The following is an 8,428-nucleotide window of genomic DNA, read 5'->3' on the forward strand; positions in this document are numbered from 1 at the left end:
GGTAGGGCTGGGAAGGTAGGAACAGCCAGTGGCAGGAGGAGACCACAGCCTTGTCTCCACTCCACCATTTCCAATGGCTACAGCTTCCTCTCCTCCAGCTCCTGTCTTTCTTCCAACTTGCATCTCTTTCCTCACTCATCTGTTTTTCTACAACTTAAATTCACAAAAGAACTTGGTTTTTAGATTTCCAGCAGACCTACCAACAACTTTCATACATTTTTATTGTTCTGGCTTTCATTCTGTCCTCCCCAGATCTTATTCCCAGATGTTAGCTGAGATTCTACCCAAACCATCAACACTTTGAGTTATCGGATCCCCACTTGTCAGGTCACCAAGAATGATCCAGATGGGGTGATGACCCGAAGCCGGGTTTGTTTTGGCTCCAGTTCCCTCCAAGTCCAGTTTTCCTTGCCTTCCCACATGGCTTGGTGCCAAGCTACCACTCACTGTGCCTTGCAAATGTGCTCATCTCCATTAGGATGGTTATGTCAGGGCTATTTCTACTTCCTTAACTTGCTTTCACCTACAATTTTAATTTGCTGATATTTGCATTGTCTCATACTTCCAAAAGTTCTCAGTCAAATACTTGAACTTGGGTTCTCACGTGATACTCACCCCTTTCTTCTAGTGTGAGTTTCACTTCAGTGAACTCTTGGAGTCCTAATAAGAGAATCTCTGGAGTCCAAAGGAAGATCTGGAAGCATTTGGCATCAAATGTGTATATGAGTAGCAGAGGGGAGGGAGAGATATTCTTTCCTTTTTGTGGCTTCTTTCCTTCTGCTGCTTCGTGTGTCCTGGGGGAGGTGGTTTCTTTCCCTTCCACTCCCTGTTTTCCTCTTGCTCAAAATCATATGCAGATGGAAGGTAGGGGGGTAAACATAGTGATGTCTTTTACCATACAGAAGGAGATTTGGTTGACATGCCATTCCAATTTCCTCTTCTGACTTGCAAAATTCAAGTTGCTGTGAAAATGAAAAAACATTAGTCCACATATATCACCCAACAAATCTTCATATAGCTGCTTCTCAAGGCAGCTCTGTGTTCTGAACATTTTTAACTCTCTCTGGGATATAACTGATTTGGAATCATGTTATATAGTGACTTTCTCATGCAAGGATGCATTATGCCACAAACTTGTTTACTCCAGGACAGTATTTTTTATCTATCTATCTATCTATCTATCTATTCTATCATCTATTTAAGACAGTGGGAGAGAGAGAGCATAACCTGGGGGAGAGGCAGAGGGACAAGGAGAAGCAGACTCCCTACTGAGCAGGGAACCTGATGTGGGACTCGATTCCAGAATCTTGGGATCATGACCTGAGCCAAAGGTAGATGCTTAACTGACTGGGCCATCAAGGAACCCTATCTGAGAACATTATTTTCACAGGGGAAAAATCAGGATTGTGTGTATGTGTTTTCTTTTTAGATACAGAATTCATTTTGTCTTAAAATCTGAGTTCCCACTTTAAATTTTTAGGGGACCACCTGAACTTTGATCTTCATCCATGTTTTTTCAGGAACCCTCCTTACTTGGAACCCAGGAGCACTAAGTACTTTTTTACTTGTATCTAAGAGATCAAAACAAAAGTGTCTGCAGGTGATCCAGAGATAAGTGTGGCCATCACAAGTATCCCTGGTCAACTGGGTTGATATTTGCTGATTGAATAAATAATGAAAATATATATTGAAGAAAAAAATCGTTTTGAGACTTACTGAGTACTAATTAGAGTCTCAGAAGTGAAATTTCCAGCCATCAGGGCTTTAGAGACAAAGCTCAGATATTCCAGAGGATAACTGAGAGCCCCAAAGTGTATGGTACCATTTCCTCTACCCATACTGGACAGAGACCAGGGCTCATAGGTGCACTGCTCTATTGGTTGTATACAGGTTGTATACAGGTGCTTGCTCTATTGGTTGATAGTCTTGTGGTGGAAGGGTGTGAGTATGGGTCTGGGCCAAACCACTTTTCCTCTGCCCCAAGCAATATTACTATTGGTATTCATATTTAGTTTTATCCAAATTAATACTTATAAAGTAAGATTTCATTTGAATATGTTAACCTTTAGTATAACCTGATTTATAAAAAAAAACTTATCATCTGTTTCTAAAAATGTTAATTTCTAAATTTTTGATATTTCTTATCCTGTTGTCTCTATCTTGGCTATTCTGTACAATTTCAATACATTCATGTTGGAGTAAATATAGTAAATTAGTAAGTTTTCCAATTGTTGGTGTTCAAAGTAGTGGTTCAAAGAAAGTTTCAGGAAAATGTGCAGAAATGCTGGAAAGACCATTTATGTGCATAACAATACTTGAGCTGGGGCATGGCTTTGTTTTTCATTACTTTAGGCAAGTCATTTAAGCCAAACTTCCCTTTTCAGGGCTGTTGTGCAGACCAAACAAGATGAAATTTTTGAGTCTAAAAAATTTAACACACTTACATAGAAATAAATTTTCTGGAGGAATATTATAAAGAGTTCTAGTTGATAGAGGTCAGCTTACCTGTTCTTAGTCATACAAAACTTCAGGAACCTGAGTATTGTGATCAAATAGAGTCTAGGTGGTTTATTTATTGATATAGGACAATACCTAGAGCAACACTGGACTGCGAAAAGAATGTGTTGGTCCCATACTCTGGGCAGACAACCTTGCATGCACTATCCATACCCCTCACTGAACAAACTTAGCTCCCTGAGGTGGGGAAACCTTGAGGAACATGAGATCTTTGGCTAACTAAAACACTGTGCCTTGCCAAGTGGTGTTTACAGTCCTAGGGTGGAGGCAAAGGGCTCTGGACAAAGGAAGGGGAAGTTCATGGCAGAGGAGGAAAGAAACTCCAAAGGAATAAGACATATGAAGAGAAAGACTTTGGAAAGAGAATAAAGTAGACTTGATGACAAAATCTAAGTATTACCAATTGGATTATGAGGTGGTCTTCTGCTATAGTGTCTTTTGAAGGCTTCACTTCTTTTGGGGTAGGATTTTTTTCTTTTTGAGATGCATTAACATGTTGAGCATCAATTTAAGGAGGACTTGGAGTAGAGTCCACACCAAATTGCTGGGTCACCTTTGGTTTTCCCACATCAGTATACTATCTTCTGCAAGATACCTTTTCCCACTCCATTTGGTTATTATGATGGCATGGGCTAACCCCCCTTCTAAGGAGGGGTGGGGTCTTCAGCTTAATAGCAGGGTTTTAGGACATCAGCTTTAACATTAAAGCCAAGAACTTTCTAGCAGAGGAAAATGGAGAGACATGGGAAGAGAAAAGAAGGACATAGTGGATAGCCAGCATTTAGAACATGTCTACTACAGAGAATTATCCCAGGAACATTAGGAAGGCCACTTCAAAAACTCAGTCCCTATGGGTGCAGAGATGGTGTGACTGGGAAAAGAAGTGACTTGGGGTTAGGAAATCCAAGTTCTGTCTCTGTGTCTGTCACTACTCAGCTATGTTGCTCCAAATACTTTAATCTCTGGCCTTTGATTCACCCATCTATGCAAAGAAAGGGTACCTTTAAGAAAATTCCCAGGTCTGGGGGCGCCTGGGTGGCTCAGTGGGTTAAGCCGCTGCCTTCGGCTCAGGTCATGATCTCAGGGTCCTGGGATCGAGTCCCGCATCAAGCTTTCTGCTCAGCAGGGAGCCTGCTTCCCTCTCTCTCTCTCTCTGCCTGCCTCTCCATCTACTTGTGATTTCTCTCTGTCAAATAAATAAATAAAATCTTTAAAAAAAAAAAAAAAAGAAAATTCCCAGGTCTGAAATTCTGTGATGTAAATGGACTATGTTGTCTTACATTTGAATAAAAAGAACATAGGTGTACAATACAAGGATATCAGATCTGCAGTTTCTGTACTTATGAAGGGACTATGCACACATTAAGATGTTCTGTTTCCTTGGCTAAGTTGTTGGTAGGTGGAACCTATTAAATTTCATCCACCGATGGTCAACATTTTTATCTGGTGCCATTTTTTGTTGCCTCTGTCTCCCATCTCTCACAGTGGTTGGGCTACATTTTTCCCGTCTATACACCCTACTTGCCCTCTGCTACTCCTATACATCCAGTCACTTAAAAAATGAACTCTGACTAGAAACTTTAAAGTTTTCTCTCTCTCTCCCTCTTCCTCTCTCTTTCTTCCTGAAAATCTTCCTATAAGTACTCTTAGATGGAACAGACCAAAAGGAAGACAATGCATGGAAAGAGAGCTCTTTCTTTCTTTGTTTATATACCTACCCTTTGAACAGGTCATGTGACCAGAGGGCATGAGGCTCTAAGATTTGCCCAGCCTCAGACACCTACTCTACCATTTGGTCAAGGGGAAGTATCTTTCTTTCTTTTTTTTTTTTTTTTTAGTGAAGTCCAATTTATTGTTTTTTTTTCCAATTTATTTATTTTCAGAAAAACAGTATTCATTATTTTTTTACCACACCCAGTGCTCCATGCAAGCTGTGCCCTCTATAATACCCACCACCTGGTACCCCAACCTCCCACCCCCCCGCCACTTCAAACCCCTCAGATTGTTTTTCAGAGTCCATAGTCTCTCATGGTTCACCTGGGAAATATCTTTCTGAAGCAAGATGGGGGAGGCAAGTTGAGGATGTGCAGATACAACCTCTGGGAGAATAATATAGAGTTCTAATATGACAGGTTTTTCTTCCCTTAACAGCCTTGTGAAGATACCCCTCTGTTGTCTTCTGACCTCTGTCACTGCCAATGAGAAATATGTTGTCAGTCTACTTGTTCTTCCATTGTAAGTAAATTGTTATTTTTCCTTGGATTAAGATTTTTCTTTTTGTCTTTCATTTTCTGAATTTTCATTATGATGTCACTAAGTATAGACTTATTTTTATTTATTTTGCTTAGGACTCAAGTTCCTTCAATCTGAAGATATATATCTTTCTTCAGGGATGCACACAAAAAAATATGGTTGTATAGCCACCATAATGGCAAAAATAAAAATTTATCAAGTTTTGGGAAAAATTCTGATAAGCCACTGATAAAAATTTATAAACTATTGTAATACTTCTGGGGTACAAAATGGGGATGCTAGCCAAATAAGATATTATATAACTTATGATCAAGCAATTATAATTCTAGGTACTGATCCTGGAGAAAACTTGCATTCATGAGAAAAGGAGGCACACATACATCTATTCAGTAAAGAATTGTTTGCCATTGGAAAAGAAGAGAGAGAAAGAGAAAGGAATTAATAAAAATGTTCACTAATAGAATGAGTAAATCAACAATGGTATACTTATAAATAAAATTCTTAACAGCAGTTAAAACAAATGAATCATATATACCTACACCAGGTACACAAATTTGTATGACAAATGAAGAATATAAAAAGCAAACAATTAATGGTAAATGCAATCTGATGCCCCATGCATACATTTTAATGACCCATAATACTATAATTGTGTGATAAGCAGAAACCATGATATCTCAAATGCTCTCTATAATGGAATAGATTTTTAAAAATGACAACAAAAAATGAAAGCCTATCTAAAAAATATCTAGCCCCCAGAAGTCAAAGGGAAGATATGAAATAATTCCTGGCTTGAATAAATAAGAGATTAAAACCTGTATAGAAATAGTCAACAATATTAGCCAGACACAAAGGAGTTTGGCGGGATAAGTGGGAGACTCATGATCAGCCTGGGGTCTTTCTAAGGTTACAAGTCTTAGAGAACAGAACACTTACTCATTTTGGACCTGGGTTGTGCTGTGGCTTCAGGCAGATTTCTGACATGTGGACAAAGGGGTAGAGTTGAATACACCATCCCTCCCAACCTTCCTGTAGCAATAGGTAGGAAAGCACAGTAGAAGATAATGGAATGTTGCAGAATGTGGAGGGATGTAAAATGGGTAGTATTAGTAGGGGAAGCTCAGGAGAATGAGGGCATCTGAAGCAGTCTTGTGCTGGGGGTTGGGTGGCCAAGCGCAGGCAGATGCCTGACACTCCAACAAGGCTGTGGCTCTGTGTCCTTGAGTGAGCACAGCCAGACCCAGCCAAGTTTAAAAGGCAAGTGGGAATATGGAGCAATGCCAGAGGAAGTCTGCTTAAGGTGTGGGGTTTGGGGGAGAGGAAAACCAGAGAGTAGGGAGGAAAAATGCTAGACTCAGGTATGATCCAGCTCAGAAGACTATTCCTCTGCAAAGCAGAATCAGGCCAAGTACTCCCAAGGCAACTGGAAGAACAAGTCAGAGCATTTGGCTTCCTCAGCTGGGGAGGCCACTTCTCTGGGCAAGTGGCAATAAAAAGGCAGGGGAATTGAACTACACAAAGCCCTCAGGTAGAAATGTTTCTCCTGCCTAACCTCGGGTGCTAAATGAACAACAAAATGAGAACCTCTACTATGAACACTTTTTAACAATGAGATATGTGAAGCCATTACATTCCTGGGAATGACACCAGGGGTGCCATGACAGCCCACTAGAAAGATCAAATTTGTTGGCCAACCCCACTCAAACCTAATAAGGAAACTTAATATTCCTTCAGCCCATTTTAGATTTTGGCAGAGCCAGACCTCATACTTAATAACTTCCTTGGTTCTATCCTTTATATCACTCAGAAGATACAGATATTACAGAATGCAAAATCAAGAAGGAAAGAGCATGGTGTATATTAACTTATGTAAAAAACTGGATAATACCACAGAAATGTTAATAACTAGAAATTACTGAATTGTCTGTGTTTGTCTGTTGTGGAAATAAAACCCCTGGGGATGGATCAAAAATATCTGGAAATTACTTGAAACTAGTGGATAACTAAATGGATATTATAACTAAAATGTGCTGTAATCCAATTGTGGCCTTCTTTTTTTTTTTTTTTTTGTCTTCTAAGTGTTGGTTCTGGGAAGCATTATGCCATGAATACTGCAAAGATTACATAAAGCTCCAAATGCTATTCTATGTAAACTTCTTAAGTGGGGATTCTTGACCATAATGTTTGGCATATTAACTCTGCTAATTCTGTATGTTAATTGATTTTATGTTCTGATATTTTGACTGGTTTTGGAAAAACTGAGTTGTCCCAAAGCTGAACCCAGAGTTGTCCTGTAAATGCCTGACAACAGGATTTTTGGGTGGAAAGCCCTGATTTTTAGTGTTTGCCAATTTCCATGGTGTAAACACTTCTGCTATGGTTGATTGCAGGCTGTGAGCATGATGTCACTGAGTGCAGAATCAGGGGTGATGAATGCAGCCGACTCTTGTAAGTTGGTGTACCCACTAGTACCCAAGGGCAGGAAATGCAGTTTTTTTAACTAAAAATCCTGTCACATAGATATACAAAGGCACTAGTGAAAGAATAAATAAGAAGGAAAAATCAAATCAAATCAAACTGGGAGCTCAAACAGAGATAATTGACAGTGGATTTTTTTTTTTTAATTTTAAGAAGGGGTATTTGTGTATCACCTGCATTTTTTTGTCTTTTATTATGCAAACAAGGCATCAGGGATATCACACTGAGTGCTCTGAACTCTTAGTTTCTTTGGTGTTCTCCTACACAAAGGCTTGGGCTGCTTTCCTTCCAGATATTAGTGTGAAGATAGTGCTAACCAAAGAATCAATGGGAGCTCCACACTTTGGAGTCAGTTTCAGGATGGCTGAGCTGAAGTTCAAAACAGAAGAAAAGATATGAGCCTTCTGAATTTGGAGGAGGCAATGCTGATATTTAGACCCATGGTTTGGTATGATAAATACAGAGCTTTTTTAAAATTAACATTAATAAAAACAAGGAAAATGAGTTGTTGAAAAATTGAAATGGATGAATAAACTCTTCTATCAGAGTAAGGAAAGAAGAACTTACTAAAATAGAGGTGAATTGAAAATATCAATACAAATTCTGAACATTTTTTAAAGGAGACTTTATCTGTTCTGTCCCTACAATGATTCATGCTGTTGGATATTTTTGCTATCATCTTGCCAAATTCCAGTCAGAATGTGGAACAAGCTTATTTGTAGAACTAGTGCTTGTGGCTTCTAAAACTATTCTCTAGGGAAAAAGACAAATACCCTTGGGGGATAGTTGATTTCATAATTCTGGGCAGAGGAAAAAAAAATCAGGATTAGCTTAGGGATGTTGAAAGAAAGCAAAGTTGCCCTATGGTATCAAAGAGGCGTAAGTCCATAATGTTGTAAAAAAGAAGATAAAATAGATTTGCCTGAAAAACATACCTGGTCTCTGAAATTTTTTACTTAAAAAGCTGTGTATTGATTAATACAAATCATGTGAGGCCTACACTTAAGTTTTATAACCAACAGTTTGAAAATATCAGATGCTGTGGACCTGCAGCGGGACATAGTCAGAAGGATATCACCGTACACTATGACTATTATAAAAATCTCTGTGAAATGTGATATATGTGGGTAGTCAAGGATGCCAGTGGACTGGGGAGAACCAGGGTTTCTGGTTATTCTAG

General features: G+C 39.1%; 1 protein-coding gene across 1 annotated transcript in view; it reads left to right on the forward strand.

Moving 5' to 3' along the window:
* LOC122908964 (myelin associated oligodendrocyte basic protein) overlaps positions 1-8,180 on the forward strand; it is a 56,776-nt gene extending 48,596 nt beyond the window's left edge. Inside the window, exons 7-8 of the transcript XR_006385056.1 lie at positions 4,669-4,752; positions 4,866-8,180. The gene's annotated coding sequence lies outside the window, so the exon portion shown is untranslated. The remainder of the gene's footprint in view (positions 1-4,668; positions 4,753-4,865) is intronic.
* Positions 8,181-8,428: the final 248 nt, after the last annotated feature.

Source organism: Neovison vison, chromosome 6, assembly GCF_020171115.1.
Source record: "Neovison vison isolate M4711 chromosome 6, ASM_NN_V1, whole genome shotgun sequence".
Lineage (NCBI taxonomy): Eukaryota > Metazoa > Chordata > Mammalia > Carnivora > Mustelidae > Neogale > Neogale vison.